Source organism: Urocitellus parryii, chromosome 11 (assembly GCF_045843805.1).
Source record: "Urocitellus parryii isolate mUroPar1 chromosome 11, mUroPar1.hap1, whole genome shotgun sequence".
Lineage (NCBI taxonomy): Eukaryota > Metazoa > Chordata > Mammalia > Rodentia > Sciuridae > Urocitellus > Urocitellus parryii.
Genome location: NC_135541.1, coordinates 50,263,471 through 50,287,812, shown reverse-complemented (window position 1 = coordinate 50,287,812; position 24,342 = coordinate 50,263,471).

Genomic DNA, 24,342 nt, shown 5'->3' with positions numbered 1-24,342 from the left:
AAGCCTGCACTACAGAACATTTTCAACAAAATATTCCATGAAGATGGATTTTTTTAAGAAAAGTGAAAACAGCAAAGGAAGGAATTACACTGAAGCAATAGTCAATACACTAATTCAAAATAAAAACTAAAAATAAACCCAAATGATTGGGAATACAAATAATATCTTAATAACCTTGAACATTAATGGCCTAAACTCATCAATCAAAAGACACAGACTGGAAGATTGGATTAAACAACAAGACCCAACAATATGCTGCCTCCAAGAGATTCACCTCATAGGCAAAAATATCCATGAACTGAAGATGAAAAGATGGGAAAAAACATATTTCTCACAAGGATTGCATAAACAAGCAGAGGTTTCTATCCTCATATTATATAAAGTGGACTTTAAGCCAAAGTGAATCAGAAGAAGAGACAAAGAGCACCAGTTCATACTGCTAGGGAATTAAACATCAAAAGACATAACAGTTGTAAACACTTATGGCCCAAACAGTGGAGCATCTAAGTACATCAAACAAACCCCTCTCAATTTCAAGAATCAAATAAACCACAACACAATAATACTGAGTAACATTACATGCCTCTGTCACCACTGGATAGGTCCTCCAAACAAAAACTAAAAAACAAAAGCTATAGAAGTAAAAAATATATAATCAATAATTTATACTTAACATACATAACCAGAATATTTCCTCCATTAACGAGCAAATACACTTTCTTCTCAGTACACATGGATACTTTTCTAATATAGACCATGTTATGTAAGCTATCACATATGTTGGCATACAATTGTAATATTACCTTAATATATTTTTAGAATCTGTAAGGTTATTTTGATAGTTTCCTTTCCATTGACATTAATTTTTATGTTTCTTCTGTTGTCTTAATTAGAGTTCCTTGATTTTTATCAAATTTCAGCTCTAATATTTCTTCTTTATTTCATATATTTCTGCTCCTGCTCTAATTTTGTCCTTTCTTCTACATAAATTGAAAATAATGATACTTTAGCTACTTTCTGATAGTTATAAATGTTCACCTGAGTAGTGTTTCATTCAGAGGTCCTGATATTTTAAGCTTTTATTATAACTGAGTTCAAAACACTTTTTAATTTTTTTGTGCTTTCTTCCTTAACCTCTGAGATATTTATAAGTATGCCATTTAATTTTGAAATAATTGACATGTGGCAGTGGGGTTTTATATATCTCAAGGTTATTTATTTCTAATATAATAAATCATGCAAAAAACACAGTCTGGATGATTTCAAATTAAAAAAAAAGTAATGGAACTCCTTTTTATATTGACATACATGTCAAATCTGATCAAATTACATACTACAAATATGTGCAAATATTGTATTTCAGTTTTGTTTCAATAAAGCTATGGGGAAAAAAGAAATAAGAGACCCAGAATAGCTAAAGCAATATTAAGCATGTAAGCAAGTAAAGTAAAGCAAGAGGTATCATAATACCTAATCTGAAATTATACCGTAGAGCTATAGTAACAAAAACATGAAGACCAATGGAACAGAATAGAAGATACAGAGACAAATCCATGATACCTACAGCCATTTGATATTTGACAAAGATGTCAAAAATATATTTTGGAGTAAAAACAGGATTTTTAACAAAAGGTGATGGAAAAACTGGATAGCTATCTGTAGAAAAATGAAATTAGACCCCTTTCTCTTACACTGCACAAAACTCAAATAAAAGTGGATCAAAGGCTAAGGAATTAGACCACGAACCTTGCAACTGCTAGAAGAAAACATAGGGTCAACACTCTATTATATAGATGCTGATACCAACTTCCTCAATAAGATTCCCAATATGCAAGAAATAAAACCAAGAATCAATTAGTGGGATGCCATCAAACTAAAAAGTTTCTGCATAGCAAGGAAATGATTAAGACTGTGAAGAGAGAGCCTATAAAATAGGAGAAAGTATTGGCCAGCTACTCCTTAATAAGAATCCTACAGTGGAATAAATAAAATCAAGAATCCATAGGATGGATTCAAACCAAAAAGCTTCTTCTCAGCAAAAGAAACAATCAGTGAGGTGAATAAAGAGCCTACAGAATGGGAGAAAATTTTTACTACACGCACATCAGATTGGGCCAAGGAACTGAACAGAGATTTCTCAGAAGAAGATATACAATTGATCAACAAATATATGAAAAAATGTTCAACATCTCTAGCAATTAGAGAAATGCAAATCAAAACTACTCTAAGATTTCATCTCACTCCAGTCAGAATGGCAGCTGTTAAGTATACAAACAACAGTAAGTGTTGGCAAGGATGTGGGGAGAAAGGCACACTCATACATTGCTGGTGGGCCTACAAATTGGTGCAGCCAAAATGGAAAACAGTATGAAGAATCCTTGGAAAACTGGAAATGGAACCACCATTTGACCCAGCTATCCCACTCTTCAGTCTATACCCAAAGTATTTGAAAACAGTAACACAGTCACATTAATATTTATAGCAGCACAATTCACAATAGCTAAATTATGGAACCAACCAGGATGATCTTCAGTAGATGAATGTATAAATAAACTGTTGTTTATTTACACAAAGGAATATTACTCAGCATTAAAAAAGAATAAAATCATGGCATTTACAGGCAAATGGATGGAGTTGGAGAATATTATGCTAAGTGAAGTAAGCCAATCCCAAAAACACAAATGCTGAATATTTTCTATGATATGTTCATGCTGATCCATAATAGGGATGGAGGGAAGCATAGGAGAAATGGAAGAACTTTAGATAGGGCAGAGGGGAGGGAGAGGAAGATAGGGGATATGGGGGTAGGAAAGTTGGTGGAGTGAGATGGACATCATTATCCTAAGTACATGTATAAAGTCACAAATGATGTGACTCTACTTTGTGAACAACCAGAGACATGAAAAATTGTGCTTTATAAGTGTGTTATGAATTGAATTGCATTCTGCTATCATGAATAATAAATTAGAGTAAAGAAATAAATTTTAAAAATTAACAAAAAAAGCTTATGTTATGGTTTAGATAGGAGGTATCCCCAAAAAATTTCTGTGTGAGACAACACAAGAATGTTCAGAGATAAAATGATTATACTAGCAGACCTGTAACCTAATCAGTGGATTAATCCACTGATATGGATTAACTGGGCACTGTAGGCAGGTAGAAAGTGGCTGGTAGGAAATAGATGCTGGGGCATGATTTGTTGTTCTCCTTGTATCAATACATAACTTGTACTCCATAAATATATATAATTATTGTTTGTTGAGAGTATTTTGGGGGGAGTAGGAATTAAACTTAGGGGCTCTCAACAACTGAGCCACATCTACAGTCCTATTTTGTATTTTATAGGGTCTCACTGAGTTGCTTAGCACCTCACCATTGCTGAAGCTGGCTTTGAATTCACAATCCTCCTGCCTCAGCCTCCTGAGGCGCTGGGATTATAGGCGTGTGCCACTGCACCCAGTTTGCTGAGAGTATATCTTTAAATTTTTTCCATATGATTTTAAAAAACAGGAACTATGATTTTTGTATTCTGTACCTGAAAACATACTCCTTAATACTAAAGGTAAAATAAAGAAAATTCCAAACAACAAAAAAAAGTGGAGGGGAATAAAAGGACAAATAAGGTCCAGCATTGGTGAACACAAGAAAAATTAGTACTCTACTATTAATAAGAATGTGCAATTGTACAGTGTCCTAAATTACAATTTTGAACAATAGTAAAATTTGTTTTCCCTCCTCTTTTTTTTTTCATTAAAATTTATTATCTATACTTTAATCCATGTAAAATACACTGATGTTAATTACACAATTTAATGTTTTTATATATGTAACTTATATAGCTACCATCAGGATTAAGATACGCACCTCCTATTTTAGCAGCAGCCAAACCAGAAAGACTGCCTGCATCTTGCCTGGCTGATTTTGTCCACCCATACACATAAAAAATAAATGAACAATGTAAAAATTAAAAATGAATTTAGTACATTTTGATCAAACTTTGGAGAAGGAAGCTAAGTTTTTTTCCTTCACAGGTCTTACAGAAGTGGCTACAATTTGTAGAAATAAAAGCCAGTAGGTGTACATTTGTGGATCTAGCTAGGCTATTAATGCCAGAGAACACAGACATTTCAGCTTTCTTGGTGCCCACTCAGGATCAGAGGATAATATTTTAGTTTCTATTCTCAGAAAAAGAAAGTTTGAGAGCTAAAACAATTCAGAGCTTTTAAAGAGGCTCTGTTTCACTATCATCACAAACTAATTTTGCCTGTTCTTGAATTTCATGTAAAATAAATTATGCAATTGTATCTGGTTTCCTTGGATAACTTATCTGTGAGATTCTTCTAAATCCAAGAGTATATCAGGAGTTTTTAATGTTATAGAGCATTCCAATGTGAATATTCCTCTGTTTTTCAATTTCCCATTGACAGAAATTTAGATCATTTCTAGTTTGGGGAGGAAGAAAATACTATTTGTGAAAATCCTTTTACCTGTCCTTTGATGGACATATATATTCATTGCTCTTGAGATTGCTAAAGTCATAGAGTTGGATATCTTTAGCTTTAATAGAAATTTCAAAAGAGTTTTCTAAAGTGCTGTACCAATTTACACTTGTACAAAAAAAATGCATGAAAGTTCCATTTGCTCTATATCCTATATCCTTCCCAACCTTTGGTATTGATAATCTTTTTAATTTTAACCATTTTGTTGGAGGTGTTGCAGTATCTTGTTGTGATATTAACTTGGATTTCCCACATGAGCAATGATATTAAGTAACTTTTCAAGTGCTATTGGATATTCTTTTGTGTGAAACACTTGTTTCTAGTAAAATTGGAAACATACATATACTTTAACCCAGTATTCATACTTCTGAGAATCTACAAAACTATTCACTATATTTTTGCAAATATATATATATAGGAGAACATATTATAATACCAAACCCTTGGAAACAATGCACATGTTTAGGGAAATATTATGAGAAACTAAGCAGCAACTTGTATAATGATGCAAACCCATGACAATAGTTTTAATATGTGTCTTATCCTTAGGATGTATATATAAAGCCAAATCAAAGAAGAGTCTTCCTAGATAGAAGACTTTTTCATACATTTTTAGAAATCTGCCCACTTTCTTTATATATGGTAATATTCAAAATAAATAGCATCTTTCCTACCAATGTCACTGATTTTTAAACAGGACAAAAAGATTAACTGAGTGATTATGTTTTTGAAATCATGTGAATGATGAATTACACAAATATTTCTCATAATTCTCCAAATATCCAGTAAATCTGTCATAATCTCAAGCATTAAAGAAATTAGTGGATGAGAGTGTAATCTGGCTGCAACATCTGTCAACCTATTGGTTGACAGGGTTGACTCAACTTACCTGGCTGGCTAGACCAGTTTCCCCTTCCTCCCTCATTACTCATGTGCAGACTTCCTAAAATGGCATGCCCAGTTGAAGAGGATGACCTTCCCTGATGAAGGAGGACCATTCTTTTGTTGAGTATATAAAAGTAGCCAGGCTCCCCTGCAAGCCCTTCTAACAAGCTCTGGAGGTCCATTTATAGGAGAAGACAGAGTGGTCAAGCTTCCAGGATTCCAGACACATCCAAATGAGACGCTGCACATGGCAGTCTTTTCTAGACGAAAGGAATGGAAGAAGGGAGGAAGGAAGGAAGGAAAGAAGGAAAGAAAACTAATGAAAAAATACAAAGATACCACAAGTATTTGCCCAGTGATTTCTGATTTAGATTATATATCAATGTATTTCCTCTGACCACAGCTCTGTTGCATAGAAAAGACAGATGTCATTCATTTGGTCACTGCTGGAAGTGTAGAGGTGATAGCACTGCTAACAGGGCTGGAGTACCACTACGCCATGACCACAATAGGGATGACCACTGACAGTAGGAACAGAGGCTGTCCTTCATATTTGTTCTTAATCATCATCCTTGGTGGAGACAAAGTCAGATTTAAAAAGTTTTCCAAGGTCAAATGGTATGTGAAGGATACATCCAGGATTAAAATCCAGGCACACTGATTCCTAATGTGTAAAAGCCCAGTCTGAGCAAGTGCCTCACTCTATAGCTGGAACGAGAACTAGAAAAACCTCAGATCAAGGTAATCTGCCTCCAAAATCTGTGGATCCTTCCATTTGCTCTATATAGACCTGTATCAAAGTAGAACACCTTTGTTTTCCAGTCCCCAAGTTCTAAAATGAAAAAAACTTTAGAAGTAACAGAGCAAATAGCCTGTACTCCAGTAAAGTAAAAAAACCAAACAACAGAATTAGGAAAGCACAACTTTAAGGTGTATTTTAAAACTTGGGTAAGAACTAGGTTTAAATAGCTATCAAACTCTGTCTACTTAATTACCCTTAATTTTCCCTGACTAAGCATTAAAAGTTCTAATTATCAAAATAGGCAAATTGTATATTATATGACTAATTTCAAGTGTGATTTTCCTTGGGGAAAATATTAAATTAGCAATATTAGTGATAAGCCTTTGAAGTAGGGAAACTATAAATTGTTATTCATTCTTCCAAAATGACACCTAAATTAAAAGTTCGAATATTGTGGTGACTTGGTTTTGTCCCAAATTCTCATAGATTTCATTGATCATTATTGTTATAGCAATGGACTCCTTTTAAATGAAAGATTTTTAATATCTTATGAAAATATATCTAAAGTACACTTCAAAAAATCCAGTCACTCTCAAGAAAGTGTTTCTGGTTCACATCTGCCTGTGGCTCCATGTAGCATTCTGCACACTGGATCCCAGGTGGCTGCAAAAATAGGACCCTGGCCTTGCTCTTCCCACCTGATGGAAAGAGCCTGGTGCCTCCTGAGCCACTTTAAGCCATAACCCCGCTGCCACCCTGACTCCCAGATTGTTTCTGATTAAAACCACCACAGGTTGAGCTCACCCTGGCCTTTTTACCTAGAGTCTGTGTAGATGCCATCAGTTACCATGTTCTTCAGAGCTTAAAACTTAAGTCACGTCTTCTACCTGCTCTGTGCCCTTTAAGTCCCCACCTGGGAAGTACATCCTGGCCCTATACCTCCAGCCTCTCTCCTTACAGTATGGACAGTCAAGACCACCAGTCTACCGGCCAGGATCCTGCAGCCCCACTTCTTTACTGAGGTGTCCCATCGTTATTTCTGGGATCAGACTGCCACACCCTAAGTTTCCCATCAGCAGGGACCACATTATGCAGCCCCTGAACCCTGGGCTCCACTCGGGGAAGTAACACACTCCTGTCCTGTGACACCTGAATTCTTCAGCCCTAATCTCATCCCACCAAAGTGCTTCCTAGGTTCTGTCTTATTTCTGATGCCCCAGTAAAAAGTGCTCCTCAGACCCCAGAACAGTGAGAAATCCATTTCTGTTGTTAAAGATTACCCAACCTAAGGTATTTTGATACAGTAGCACGAAGAGACTGAGGCATCTGAGAACATCTCCATTTCTCTCTGCCATGGAAAGGACACTTTAGCTGGCCATAGGATTCTTGGATGACAGGCTTGTCCTTCATCATTTCGAATATACCAACCCACTGCCTTTTGAGTTTCAGGGTTTCTGGTGAAAAATGCAATAAAGACCTGATGGGAAAATTATGATGAAAGTGACCTTCCTCTCAGCCCCATAGATGTTAATGACATCCCTAAGTTGTCTTAGGGAACAGAGCATTTTGTTACAGTGTCATGATGTGAATGAAGGGCTGTCATCGTTTTGACACCACTCATTCTGAGTTGGAAGAAAAAGGAACTGAATACCTTGAGTATAGATACGATACGATGAGATCTTTAAAAGGCAAAAGTTATCACAGATTTCCAGATTTGAAATGAAAGGGCCATTTAAATCTACAGGTTTTAATTTCTAAACAAGTAAATAACAGTCTCTATAATCCACTGAAGCAAAAAGCTTCTGGAGCCTTTTCTTATTAGTAAAGAGGAAAAGGTACTAGAGGTCACAGCGTGAGACAAACACTGTGGTCTACATCCAAATATGACAAGGCTATGTCTTGCTCTGAATCACAAGAAGCCATTGTAAGCAAATTTCAAAACTGACCATGTAAATCCCTGGCTGCAGTTGGGTTATTGTCCATAAGCACAGGTCGCCATTGGAGGTGACCTCTCCGACTCACAGACAGCTGGTTTGGTGGTTTGGTGGTTCTGGTTTTGGTCTTTGGATCAGTTTTTTTATTTGGGTGTTTGGTTTGTTTAGCTAGTCTCCTTTATTGTTATTTCTGCTTTGAATGTGTAGCGAAGGCAGTCAGAGTAGTGGAGTTAATGGAGTGTGGCAGGGCCTCTGGTCCACATTCTTCATAAAGGATGCCCTCACATGCATTATCAGGTTCCGAATGACATTGGGCCAGGCAGCTTTCCCAAGATGAAACTGGCCCAACATATCCACACAAGGACAGAGATGGCTGTGAAATCCCCATGAAAGGTAGAGCAGGACTTGCCCCTCATTCTATCTGAGGTGGACATAAAGAAAACTGTGGAACACCCTAATGGCATCCAAGTGTTTCAAGTTGTTGAGACCATTAGAAATGTTTGCTCATCATGGAACACACAGGTAGTGTGTGGTGCTGCTGCACCACATCCCAGAGACCATGGGCTTATAAGAGGGGGAGACCCAGAGAGTGTTCAAGTAGATGACCTGCAGCGTGCACTACTGCCATTGAGAACAGCATCACACACAAACACCTGAAGTCAGAGGTCATCCTAGTGGATGCCCAAGGAAACATCAAGCTCCATGACTTCAGCCTGGGCCACATGCTCACAGCTGGATGGAAGCTGAACATGATGTGGCACTGTCTTATACTGCGTCCCAGAACTCTAACAGTGGCATAAATATGATGGCCCCATGGACATCTGGAGCCTGGGTGTCCTACTGTACTTTATGATCACAGGGTGCCTCTCATTTAATGGGACCATCTTTGGGTAGCTAAAGGAACAAGTCCTGCCTACAAGGTATCACATTCCCTCTCACATGTCCACTGACATACAAAGCCTTATTGCTCAATTACTAATCATAGACCCTATGCAGAGGCCCACAGTAGATAAAATCATGGGGCACTGAGACTGAGCAACAGTCACTGAGTCATTCAAGTGAGTCAATCCCCAAATACCCAGACTCCTCAATAATGAAGGTCATGGTTGACCTGGTTATGGCCTATACAAAACCATAGTATCTTTGATGAGCAGAAAATTTGATGAGGTGAGGACTATATATCTTATGCTCCAGCAACAGGATCTGTAGGGAGCAGGCCGCACAGTTCAAATGAAGTCTGTGCACAAGATTGGGCCTTGCCATCCCCCTCAGATCATTTCAGCTTCACTCTCCACCCAGAGAGGAGTGCCAGTGAGCCTTCCTTCCCCTTCTTGCCTGCATGAACATCAGTTGCCTGAAGAGAACAAACAGGGCAGAAGAGCAGCAGAAGAACCAACCTGCAATCATTCCCCTCTAAAGCCTGCAGGAAAGCACCCGACTCCCAGCAGAGGCGCCAGCATGTCCTTACAGCCCTGCCGCCAGCCTCCTGGTAGAGCAGCAGTGGATGGGAGGCAGAGAGCAGCAAGTTTTCTCAATGTGTGCTGTCAGAGGAAAGCTCCCTCCTCACCAAGAAACCCCACGGTGGGACCACAGGCTGCTCCCGTAACAGGAAGGTCTGAAGGGGTGACTCAGAGAATTGTGGCCTGTGTCTTATGGATGGGCTATTGTGTGCTGGCCCAAAAGATAGGCCCTAGACTCAGAAACAAAGTGCCTTCAATGAAAGGAGCAAAGACACGCAGAAGATTCAGAAACAAAGCAGCTCCAGTGACAGTGGACAGCAGGGGAATAGGCAAAGCCAAACAGATGACAAGATCTCACTTAGGTGGAACAGCTGTCAGAACAGACTGCCTTGGACTCCTTCCACATACTCCAGTCTGGAGGGCATCTTAAGACACCTGGAGGTAAGTGGGACCCTTCTGCCCCACCTGGAAGAGACATCAGAGACTTTTTCCTGGGACATTTGCCCCTGCCCTGCTCTTCTCTGTCCCTTCTCCCATATTTCTGGGATAGCAGAGATGGTTCTTAACAAATATCTACTTTTCACAAATCTATAATAAAATTGATGCTACAAAATAAATAAATAGATAAAATAGACTTCTTCAGTAGCCAATTCTGACCACTCTCACTCAACTTTTTCTTTATATTTTATCTACTCTATAGGCTCATTCATTACTTTATTCACACAGGAATAAATATTTATTCATCTAGCTAACTCCTACTGCCCTTCAGTTTCAATTAAATAGTGATCATCTGTATAGTGTTTTCTATTTTACCATAAAAAATGAAAACAAAAGCAGAAGAGAGAAATGACAACAAAACATAAAAAGGAGAGACAGCAGAGCTTTTGCAACTGTGTAAACAAAATGGGAATTACACATAAAAAATAGAGAGGGATTCTTTAAGAGTAAGACAAAAGTCACAGACCTCAGTATGCAACTTTATTAGATGTATTTAGAGAACTCTGAAGCACTGGTTGCTTATTTCCTGGTTTTTGACTATTATGTTTCCAAACAATCTGCTACATATAAAATAATTTATTTTGAAAAAATATCTGTCACCTTTCTGCTTAAACCCTTTAGGTACTTTTACTCACCCACAGGGTACTGTCCCATCTCCATAAGATGTCTCAAAATCTGGCCACTTCTTGACCCTTTCAGCCTCATTAGTCATCACTTCCCCTTGCTCTTTCTGGTCCAATCATGTCAGACAACTTGTAGTTTGTCAAACATATGTGCTTTCTTACACCTGCAGGTCTGTACCCCTGTAATTCCATCTAAATGGAGGACTCATCCCTACCTCAACACCCTGCCCTCAACCTGGCTAATTTCTATCTAACCTTCAAGTTTGGGCTAAGACATCTCTTTTTCAAGAAGAACATCCCTGTCTTCTCGACCATATCAGGTACCCTGGTATGTGCACCCATAGCTGACTTTAAATAGCTAGTTCATGATTATTTATTCAATCTGTCTTCCCCATCAGAATATAGACTACACTGCGGTTCTAAACAGACCTACATTATTCACGTCATATCCTCAGCACCTCATACAAATGCCCATCAAAAAGCAGTGCTCAGGAAACATTTGCTGAACTGAAATACAGTGATTGCAGAATTCCCAACAGGTGAAATGCTACCGCATTATCATTAGTTGCCACATATTAACTCAATGACGTCCTTGAAGAAGAAGAGGCTTCAGAGTTAGAGAAATTAATTCCTTTCATTAGTTTCATAGCTAGGAATTAGCATAGCTGGCAGAAAAATTTCACCAGATGTTTCAGAGACCAAAGATTATGAACTCCTGCCAAGAGTGAAGATTGCCCAAGTACCCTCAAGAAGTTTTCCATCCAGCAAGAAAAAACAACAAACAAGAAACTAAACTATTTCTCTTTTCTCACTGATATAAGAACTGGAATGAGAGTTAGCCCCACAGCTCCCAGTGGTGGGGCCCACATTTGGGGGCATGGGTAATCCGTGGACTGCTAAATTCGACTACTCCAATCCTCATCATCCCAACTCAGCCAAGCCAGGCATGCACTAGCATCTTGGGATGGTTGCCCATGGGTATAAGGACATTATTTCCCTTTCTCTGTCTGATGCTACCAATGCTTCTTAATATCTGGGCTAAACAATGAATACTAATGGATGATCATTTTTATTAATACATTCCATTATAAGTGCAAGAAGAATTTTTTTAATTTTTGTAGCTTTTTGCTTTTTTTATTTTCAATATTTAAGAGTATCCCTTATCTATATTATTTCCAAGGGTAATTTTCTATCTCTTCATACCTTATATTTTAAGGTTCCAGAACACCCAACTACTTGGAATCCTTATATGTAATACTTAGTTCACACCTATAAATCCACTTATTTCATTTTCTTTTATCAGAAAATCCTTTCCACCCATTCTTAGCCTAAATAACTCCTGATTTTTTGCCAAAACTCAACTCAGCAGCATCCCTCCATAAATCCTTAGGAATCCCTCTTCTATGCACCCATAAACTTTTCCACATTGTATTAAAATTATCTGTTTTTTATCATTGAGACTGAACACATTTATTCACTCATTCAAAAATTATTGTCATATACCTTAACACTGTAAAAGCTATATAGGTTAAACCCAAGGCCAACATCATTTTAAATGGAGAAAAATTTAAAGCATTCCCTCTAAAAAATGGAATAAAACAGGGATTCCTTCTTTAATCACTTCTATTCAACATAATTCTGGAAACTCTAGCCAAAGCTATTAGACAAAGAAAGAAATTAAGGGATATGAATAGGAAAGAAGAACTCAAACTATCCCAATTTGCTGATGACATCATTCTATATTTAGAAGACCCAAAAAACTCCACCAGAACACTTCTAGAAATAATAAATGAATTCAGCAAGGTTGCAGATTATAAAATTAACACCCATATATCAATTGTGTTCCTGTACATCAGTGATGAATCAACTGAAAGAGAAATTAGAAATACTATCCCATTCACAATAGCCTAAATAAAATAAAATACTTGAGAATCAATCTAACAAAAGAGGTGAAAAAAAAAACCTCTACAGTGAAAACTACAGAATGCTAAAGAAAGAAATTAAAGAAGACCTTAGAAGATGGAAAGATCTCCCTTGTTCTTGGATAGGAAGAATTAATATTGTCAAAATGACCATATTACCAAAAGCATTGTACAGATTTAATTCAATTCCAATCAAAATTCCATTGACATTCCTCATAGAAATAGAAAAAGCAATCATGAAATTCATTGGGAAAAATAAGAGGCTGAGAATAGCCAAAGCAACACTTAGAGAGAAAAGTGAAGCAGGAGGCATTACAATACCCGACCTTAAATTATACTATAGAACTACAGTAACAAAAACAGCATGGTATTGGCATCAAAACCAATGGTACAGAATAGAAGACACAAAGACAAACCCACATAAATGTAGTTATCTCAAACCAGACAAAGGCATCAAAAATATATATTGGAGAAAAGATAGCCTCTTCAATAATGGTGCTGGGAAAACTGGATATCCACATGCAATAGAATGAAATTGAATCCCTTTCTCTCACCCTGCACAAATTCAACTTAAAGTGGATTAAAGACTTAAGCATTAGACCCGGGACCCTGTAGTTACTATAAGAAAAAGTAGGTCCAACTCGATATCATGTCAACTTAGGAACCGAATTCTTCAACAAGACTCTGAAAGCACAAGAAATAAAATCAAGAACCAACAAATGGGATGGCATCAAACTAAAAGGCTTCTTTACACCAAAGGAAACAGTCAAGAACATGAACAGAGAACCTACAGAATGGGAAAAAAATTTGCCACCACACCTCACATACAGCATTAGTCTCCAAGATATATAAAGAACTCAAAAAAACTTAACACACACACACACACACACAAACAAATAACCAATCAATAAATGGGCAAAGGAACTGAACAGACACTTCACAGAAGAAAAAAATAGAATTTATCAACAAATATTTAAAAAAATGTTCACCATCTCTAGCAATTAAAGAAATACAAACTAAAACTACACTGAAATCTCATCTCACACCAGTCAGAATGGCAATTATCAAGAATACAACAATAAATGTTGGTGAGGATGTAGGTGAAAAGGTACACTCATACATTGCTGGTGGGACTGAAAATTGGTTGCAACCACTCTGGAAATCAGTATAGAGATTCTTCAGAAAACTTGGAATGGAACCACCATTTGACCCAGTTATCCCACTCCTCAGTTTATTCCCAAAGGACTTAAAATCAGCATATTACAATGATGTGGCCACATCAATGTTTATAGCATTTCAATTCACAATAGCTAAGCTATGGAACCAGCATAGGTGTCCTTCAACAGATGAATGGATAAAGAAAATGGGGTAAATAAACTACCATGGAATACTACTCAGCCATAAAGAAGAATAAAATTATGATATTTTCTGGTAAATGAATGGCACTGGAGACTATCATGTGCTGAGGGCCATTGTCAAGTAGGAATGACGCTTCAAAATTTCCTTGCCAGAGTACCCCATGTTAAATGGATTTCGCTGTTGACATTGCATGTAAGGTGACCTTGCTCAAGGACCAAGGCGGATCCGGGTTTAGAGCTGATCAGGTTTGAGGAAGTATCCCCGCTCCTTAGGGTGTTCCCGGTTTAAGACAAAAGGAGTTTTAGGGAAGTTAGAGGTTGAAGATTATTGCTGCTGGGAGTAGGGAGTGCCTGCTGCCTGAGTTCCCGCTGAGTTCTCGTGGAGAAAAAGTATTTAGGACGTGTATTGTGCAGTAGATTGAGAATTTCCCCTGAGCGTGTGTGGAGGCTGGTGTGAGACTGGGAATAAAGAATTGCTGTTTGAACCTACAAAGCTGTGTGGTGGCTCGTGATCTTGTGCCAAGCCAAGACATTGGCATTTGGCAATCATGCTAAATGAAATAAGCCAATCCCCAAAAAACTAAAGGCTGAAAATTTTCTATGATCTGTGGATGCTGACTCACAATAGGCTGGAGAGGGGCAGGTGTGGAAGTTCACCAGTTTGAACAGGAAGAAGTTGGGGGAAAGGAAGGAGAGATGGGGATGAGAAAGACAGCAGGATGAATTAAACATAACTTTCTGATGTTCATATGTGAATTCACAGCCAATGTAACTCCATATCGTGTACAATCACAATAATGGGAAGTTATATCCCAAGTATGTACAATATGTCAAAATATATTCTACTCTCATGCATAACTAAAAAGAAGAAATTTTAAAATTTACACAAGTATTCATTCATTCAACAAATAATTCTTGAGTGCCTACTACAAGTTAGGCATAGTTCTCAGCGCTCAAGTTAAAGCGTGGCTTAGTGGTAAAACACTTACCTAGTGTGCACAAGGCCCTGGGTTCATCCTCAGCACCTGCCAAAAATAAAAAATTAATGAGTAACATTAAATTGCCTGCCATTATGAATGTGATACTGCAATATTATTTCAGAGAGTGATTTAATTGCTATAGGATGAGGTAAGGGAAATCCCATGCCTGGGAATTGATGAGCTGTAGTAGAAAGGATGGTCAGGAAAGGACCCTGTGAGAAGATGATATTATGTAAAGTTCAGCAATGAAGCAAACATAATGACAGGGAAAGAATCTCTCCAGCAGAGGAAGCAGGAATATCTCTGTCCCTGGGGCAGGAAGCAGTGAAGTTCTAGGGGCAACCCTGATGTAGAATAATAGAGCTGGAAGGCAGCAAGACAGGCAAAGTAGTAAAGATGAGGTCACTGCATAGGCAGTGGCCAGATTATGCAGGTCCTTAAGGAGTGTGGATTTTAAGTGAGATGGACAGTCACTGGGCTTATTGATGAAGACAGTAGCATGATCTAATGGTTTTAAGACATTATTATGACAACTATGTGAATAATAGAGCAAAGGAGTCTAAGCAGCAGATCTGAATGGCCAGACGAGACACCTAGGACTAGGGATGCAACATCAGGCAAGAAAGACACAGAGGGGCACCCAGAGAATGACAGAGGTGACCTCTGGAGCCAGGCTGTCTGGATTTGAACCCTGACTCCCTTTCCAGTATTGTGTGACCTTGTATAATTCATTTAATGCCTCTATGCTTCAGTTTCTTTATATATAGAAACAGGGATAATAATAATAATAATAATAATAATAATAATAATAAGAAGAAGAAGAAGAAGAAGAAGAAGAAGAAGAAGAAGAAGAAGAAGAAGAAGAAGAAGAAGAAGTAGTACTTCTAGGGTTTGGTGAAGATTAAGTGAGTCAAAACATGATAAAACCAGTCAGTTCTTCTTGCAAAAAGAAGACCATTATAAATGTTAGCTATAAACATTAAAAACTGAGATGAGGTTACAGGTTATCAGCTGCATTGGAATTGGCCATTTATAAGGGCTACAGTGAGTGTTAAACAAGGCGGCAGGAAGCTCAGAGGTGTTCCTACCTTCCCTGATGGTCAGCACAGTGGCTAGCCACATAGTAGATGAAAACGAAATATTTAATGTGTCCAAATGTGTGGTCCTCCTTTTTCTTTTAAGTATTGATTTTTAACTCCACACAGTGCTATTACTGGCATACAAGAATCATTAATCTTTGGTTCTATTTGTTACAGTAGAAGTCAGCTTCACTTTTAACTAGGTTTTTTTTTTAAGAATTTCCTCTAAGTATCTTATAAAATTCATTTAAACCCATCTGTTCTTCTAAGGAAAAACTTATTCCTTGATAACAAATAGATACTGAAGAAGATACAGTAGTCCCTAGAGATTACAGAACAGTGAATCTGTACCAAATATTCAACCACCTTTGGCCTAAAAGCATCATTCCCTTCCCTAATTTATTAGCATGAGTCATTACAGCACAAGAGCATCTTATGGATTGTAGATGAGAATTAAAGTAACTAAAGAAAATGACCTTGTTTTTAAAAAAAAAAAAATGTTGTGAATGACTCCTTGTAATGACTAAAATACCACCACAGGAGGGCCCAGTGTCTTTCCTTGAGTGCAATGAGTTCTTCGTGTTCTTCCGAAGAAAGACAAGCCTGGTGACTTCCAAGGACGAGCATATAAAAGAGATGAATCACTTTCCAGTTTTCATCAGTGAATCACCGTTGAGATCACCCTACTTAATTTGAGCTTTTCAAATGTATGAGTCACCACACAAGTCTTTGCATTCTAAATTAGAATGAGAACAGATTTTGTGATGTTCAGTCAAGTAGCGCTTAAAGGGGTCTGTCTTCCTGAACCAAGGCAGTTTGCCTGGACTGCAAGAATGGGAAAAGCACATCAGATGTACTCCAGACAGCTAGCTCAGGACCAAAGACACTACCCCAACAGCCACCTGCTACCTGGCCTCCATAATCACTTCCTGAACTTAGAGGGTATAGAGAACTCCAAAGGTAAAACAATTCTGCTAATACCACACAATCCCAAAACTCCCAGGCATAGGAATCCTGCCAACAAAAGCCCAGGTATTTTCTTCTTTTATTAAAGATGTCAGCTCTTCTAATTCAAGTCATGCCGTCATGCTGGGAGAGCTCCATAGCCACATGGATGACCTACTCCCAGCCAGGACTCCTCTGGCATCCTTAGTGCTAATGACCTTCATCTAACATCTCCAATTTCCCCCAAACCCTGACTCCCATCCTAGATTGCTGTACTTCTGTCATCACTTGAAACTATTCCATTTCTTAAATATTAAATTCAAACACTCCACTGACTATATGTAATCCTCCTTCCAAATTTCTCATTCAGTTACTCCAACTCTATTATTTTTGCAATAAGAGTTGTTACAGCAATAGCAATAACAAATAAGTAATAGCAATTAACAACACTAACAACTGCCACTGACTGAGTTCTCCGTTTATGCCAGGGATTGTATTAAGCACTTAAATCACTTCACTGATGCCTTACATCATTTAATTGCCAGGACTACTCTGTGAACTAGGTGGTAGGCCTTATGCTTCCATGCTAAGATCTTAAACTGATTACATACTACTTACCCTTACAATGTCACTGCATATATGAGATGAGTAATCATCATTCTAAAACTGAGGATAATGTGGCAGGGTGGCACAAGTGGTTTGTGAAGGAATTGTACCTGGAATCAATTCTAGCTAGATCCAGGAAAAGCAGTTTGATAAATGTAGATTTTTCAGTACTAAAGTAATTCTACTGGAGTTTAGGGGTAACATATTTGGAAATACAAGTATTGCAGTAAACTTCCTGTAACCTAGCAGTCCCTTATCCTGGATAGGTAAAGCACCACCACCATGAACCTAAGCAGTTGTTCAGTAAAATACTGGGAAAACCCAAGAAGCCACACTTACCTCATATCCCTTAGGTGAGATAGTTGGGCACCCTTTGCATGAAAATGTATTCTTTCTTAACTTTTATACTATGTATCTTAGCTCATTAGGACTACTACAACAAAAATGCTGTAGATTGAGTAGTTTATGAAAGATAGAATTTATTCTTCAAAGATCTGGAGGCAAGAAACCCAATACTTCCAGTGTCTTTTGAAGGTTTATCTCCTGATTCATAAAGGGAACCTGAAGTGGTGTAAAGGCAAACTCTTTCAGGGCTTTTTTTATAAGAATATGAATTTATTCACAAAGGTTCTCCCTTCATTACGAACCTCATCCCCAACTCTAAATACTACCTACCATTTTGGAGGATAGGATTTCAATGTGTGAATTTTAGGAGAATGTAAATATTTAAGACCATGGCAATGCCTGTTTATATCTCTCTGTCATAGATTGACAAGCCTCCAGTCTGTTTGTCTGAAAAGTTACTATGAAAAATTATCTCAATTTTATACATAAACAGCCTTGATTTCATCATGCCAATTGCTCCCTTGTCAATAACTTAAACTCCCTTACCCAATAGTAATGTTATTGTACCTACCTGTCTAGCCCAGATTCTTCTCTTGACTTACAGAACCACGTAAGCACCTTCCTACTTGCCAGTAGCTCTTGGCTACTCAATATATACCTCAAACTTGTCAACAACTGAACTCTTTTTCTTTAATGTGCATATTTCAACCAACAATCAATTTGAGGCAATTTAATCTCCTTCCATCATGTTCCTTTAAATTCTTCCATCCTGTATCCCCTTCCTGATTTCCAAATCATTTCTATACTTTTTCCATTATAGCAATATCCTACTTTTAGGTACTGAAATCTGTATTGTTTTTCCATTGCTGAATAATTGATTGCCACAAACTTAGCAGCTTTAAGCAGCATATATGTATTGTCTTATAGTTTCCTGGATCAGAAGTCACACAATTTAGCTGGGTCCTTTGCTTAGGATCAACAAAGACTGAAATCAAGGTATTAGCCAAGCTGGAGGTGCTATATATTAGCTGGAAGTTTTCTTCAAGCTGTTGACCAAATTCAGTTATATCTTTTTAAATTATTATTATAATTATACATAATTATATAATTTGGTCAATATTGTTCCCCAGAATTTCCCCTTTCCCTTCCCTCCTCCCTTCCCCGGCCCCTTTCCTCTAATGTACCAGTTCCCTGTGCTCTTCATGAGATTCCCCTGACACACCCCTTTCTCAAATCCAGTTATCTCTGGTTGTAGTACTAAAGTCTCCATCCACTTACTGTTGGTGGGGCTCACTCCCAGCTCCTACCATCAGTCACATGTCTCAACTTGTGGAGCTCTCTATTTTCAAGACATCATTGGCATCTTGAATTCCTCTCATGCTTTGAACGTATGACTTCTGCTTCTCCAACTATCCAGAGAAAACTGTTCGAATAGCTAGGTCCTCTTGTATAACCCTCCTTTTCTTAAGGTCAGGCAACTCATAACCTTTGTGAAATCCCTTTTGCCAAGTTACAACACAATCACAAGAATGAACCCAGAGGATAGAGATCATGGAGGGTCAGCTTAGAAATCTATTATAGCCTTAAACTGAAAATACTCTAGAAATATATTAGTAGTGCCAACCAGGAACTTTCATTCCTTTCTGTTTTCTTACTGTATACAGTTTAAAAAAAAAGATCAAGTTAAGATGAGGAATCAACATAGGTGCCCATCAACAGATGAAAAGAAAAAGAAATTGTGGTGTATATATGCCCAATGGAATATTATTCAACCATAAAGAAGAATGAATTCCTCTCATTCTCAAAATAGATGGCACTGAAGGACATTGCATTAAGTGAAATAAGCCAGACACAGGACAACAAGATGTACCACGTGTTCTCTTTCATATGTGGAAGTTAAGATTAAAAACTAGCTCACACTTACAATCCCAGTGGTTTGGGAGGCTAAGACCAGGGATCACAAATTTGAGGCCAGCCTCAGCAATTTAGCAAGGTTCTATAAAACTCAGGAGACACTGTCTCAAAATAAAAAATAAAAAGGGCTGGGGATGTGTCTCAGTGGTTAAGCACCCCCGGGTTCAATTTCTGGTACAAAAAAAAAAAAATACTGATAACTAGAAGGAACAGGGGAAGCAAATAAAGAGAAAAAGGGAGATTATATTTGATTAGTAAATACTGTATGAATGTGTTATATATCACATTAAACTCCTTTAATGTGTACTATTTATGCATGTTAATCAAAAATAAATTTTTTAAAAATCAGAGGAAATTCATAATGATACTGTAATTAATATGCTCAGTTCACATCATCATGGCCTTTCAGAATCTTGGAGCTACCCATTTGCTTAGATGCAGTGATTACCACTGCATAAGATACTATAAAATACTAATTGCAAAACATAAATGGTTAATTTTTAGAAAACTGGTATCATACTGCAAGGCTCTTCTGCAAATACACACACATGTGAGTGAACACAAGCATACATTTTTCTCATAAAACAGATGTATTGTTAATGACAATATTTGAGAATAGATAATGTTAAGGTGTACCTGGCTTCTTTATCTGCTTCTAGAGCAAAAGAAATCAGAATGCCAAGGTTCCATTGAGCCCTAACCAAATAGCTGCTTCCAAATGGAGCAACAGAGCCAGATTGCATACACCACTGGATTTCCACTTTCCCACTCATTCACCACATATTTACTGAGCTCTTACTATATGCAGAGCACTTGGGTACAGAGATGCAGATGGCACCACCTGGAACCCAAGGGAGAGTTTGGGTTCCTCATGTTGCCCATTAGGCAAGTTTCATATTTTATTTAAGTGAATCAAAATAATACTTTAAATATTAACTGTTAGTCTTTAGAGGACATTTAAGAAGTCCTAAAATATTTTCATAATTAAACAAAAAGAAGTCCACATTCCAACTTTTATTCCTTACTACCTAAAAATATTTATGTTTTAGAAACAGAATGTGGTATGTTGAATATGACCCTTGGTCAGACAACCTCTTGGCCATTTTGACAAATAAGAATTAGACAAACACTGAAATAACATACTTCTCTGGTCACATCTCTTTGTCCACATCATCTCTTCTTTGAAAATGCACAGTAGCTACCCCCGAAATGCCATTTATTTCGAAAAGATCTTGGCTTCCCCTTAGTTTAGCTAACCCTCAGCAAAACGAGCAGACCTTGGAAAAACTAGAATGCAGGGCTTTTCTGGGGCTATTTCCACTTTATCATATTTTATAGGGGAAAGATAGTCATTTTTAAGGCCCACCCCAGGGGGAGGCTGCCCCACTACAGCCTGGCATATCTATGTAGCTTCAAACTTCTTGGCTTAATGAATTCCGTACTTTACATTCAGTTGCTCTTCTAAGCCCACTTATAATTCTTCACCCTGAACAGTGAGTCTTCTCATCAGAATTGCAACAAGTAGGGAAGGACTCCAGAGGGAACCTCAAGAAAGTGAGCAGGTTCTTGAGGGAATGTGAGGAGGAAGGACCCAGTGTGATAGTCATTCACAGCTCCCCTGTTCTATTCCCCTGCCCCTTTAACCTGTCTTGCCTCTTAGCTATACTCCATTATCTTCTTCCCTTCCCCACCACCCTAGTTCCCAGAGACTGCCCAAACATCTCCAGTGTCTTACCCTTCCACCTCCACTAGCCCTATAGGTGTTAGCAGTCTTACTGTGTTTACCAGGGCTTCCCTTGGTCAAACGTCATCACCTTCTATTAACTTATCCTTCTCCTCTTCACTCATTCAAAACACATTTACCAAGTGCATCCCAGAAGTCAGATCCAAGGCTAAAGAGGTGTTGGGGATAAGGAGAAGAACAAGACCCAGTCTCTACTCTCAAGGGGATGGAGGAAATATTCAAGCGCATAAGGGTCAGAAACATTACATTACATCACATCATGAAATAGCACAGAAGATTCAGCCTGCCTGGGTGCACTGAGGACAAGCTTTAACCCACCCATCCCCCAATTCCTTTGTGCTAAAACAAAGAAATAAAACAAGAAATACTTCCAGACTAACCCTGTCAGGTATAGGACATCAAGATTTCACTAGGATATCTAAGAAGTAGGCTGAATTTAGGGCAAGACTACCTTTCAAGGAAGGCTCACACGTGGAGCAAGTATATTTCTAGAAGGAGGTTTGTGTGCCAGGAGAAAGGGGATCAATGTTGTGCAAGAGATGCATTGCAGGGGGACATATGTATACTCTCTCTCTCTCTTTATATCTGTAAACTTTTGTTCAGAGAGAAGGAAGTATAAAATGAACTTAATATCACAAATATAGGAGGCAGGGGTAGAGATGTAGCTGGGGATGTGGAGCACTTGCCCAGCATGCCCTAGGCCCCAGGTTCAATCCATAGCACTGGCAAAGAAAAGAACAAACAAACAAATATAGGAGGAAGGATATACACCAATGCACTTAAAAAACAGAAGTGCTTATGTTGAGTCAGACTAATATAATGTTGACTCCTTGTAAGTCAACAAGTAGAACCATAGAGACAGAATTGGAGAGACCTACAGGCCATCTCCTTCCCCAAATTTCTTATAAAACATTTGGAAAAACTTGATATTCCCTTGCACTGTTATAAAGACTGCTCTTTTTAATAGTATTACCGAAACCCTTTCTATGGAAAGATCTCCTACTTGCAACCTAAACAATGGCTACACTTTCAAAGACAACTTTCAAAGCTGCATGTTTTAACCTACAGAATAAATGTTTAAAAGGGAGAAATGGGACTCAAAACAGCATAAATTCCCCAAAGGGTATTATTGAAAACCAGGCCAACTGGAGGATGCAGAGATGAGGTGGAAAGAACTTTAAAGTTTCCTTCTGATGCTGGCTTCTCTTCATTCTTCTTTTGGTCATTTCTTTGCTCATTATTAAAATATTTATTAAAAAATTTCTCAATGCCAGCCTCTGTGCAAAGTGCTAGAGTGGTGGAAAGGAATCAACAATTCAGCTCAACCCCTTAAGACATCTTTCATCTAAGGGAAGGGCACAGAGGAAAGGATCATATTACAGTGAGAGGAATACCCACAGAGATGGGTGCCAAACACCATATGAATACAAAGAAGCAGTGCCTCACTACAGCTGAGTGGGTCAAGGATATCTGCTCATAGGAGGGGACATCTGAGCTGAATCCTGAAGGCGGTAAAGGATTTTTTAAGTGGAGCAGAGAAGATGGAAGGAAAAGTATGTACTTAACTCTGGAGATAGAACATCTTATATGGTGTTGGGAAACAGAAATAGTTCCTCTTTCCCTCCATGCTCACATTACAAATGACAATGCCAATTATTTTAACCTTCTTATAACTCAGTTCAGACTAGCAGTAGCTCACAGGCCCCTTGGAGGACCTGCCAACCACTGCAGATCATTGAGTGTGTGCAATTGCCCCATCATGCGGACTTCGCTGTTCTCGAGGTTGGACCTCTGGGCCACTCTGAGGTGATCATCCAAGACTGGTAAGGACCTTCTACTTCGAGTCTGCCCTTCTGGAAGCAAAGAGGGATGGAACTTCAGACACCCTAGAGTTGTCAAGTTGCTGGGTCCCCCTCCCAAAATTTCAGGCCCCTTGTTTTAAGGTCAATGAAAAATAATCTGAAACTTGAGCTTCCCTTGGGCCTTGGGAAAGAAAAGCCTTTAAGGAACAGTAAGCCTGTCCTCAGGAGAAAGCAATTCTACATAACACCTGAAGAAGTCAACAAAGAGTAATTTCATGTTTTATCCAAACAAATGGTGCCAGAAATTCCCCAACTGTAAAGTGAGAAACGGAGAGGAATGCAATTTAAGTTCTTAGAAAGCAGGGCAGAATATTCACCTACAGCATTATAATTAATTAATTAATTAAAATTAAATAGCTTTTCAAAAACCCTGCATTAACATAATGTAGCTCTCTAGCCAGCTCCTGGGCTAGGAGCTTTTATTTGCATTATCATGAACTATAGAAATGGCTATTTAACTTTTTTCTTGCCTAAAAAAAAGGACATTTTTATCTCATCCATTCAATCCTCACCTAATTTCTTGGGGTACTTTAATGTCTCCCTTGATACTGAGAAGAAAGTGAGAAAGAACTTAGTACATTTTAAATGGTTCTCTCTCTCTCTCTCTCTCTCTCTCTCTCTCTCTCTCTCTCTCTCTCTTGCTCTGAAACACACACACACACACACACACACACACACACACACACACACCACACATTTTTCCTTTGGGGCCTGTGTGGTCCCTGCTCCCTCTCCAACCCTGGCTCTGAGGTGGGAGATGGCACCAGCAGCTGTACACTTGTTTCTGCCTAACAGGAAGCTCAAGGGCCCCAGAGACCCAGTGCTTAGGCTTCTCAGGCTTTAGCTTTCCTTCCCCACCTGGTCCTATCCTGCTCACTAGCTACCCACTCCCTCTTCTCTGTAGTTCCTCTCCTACATCCCTGGCCAGCTCCAGCAGCAGGACAAT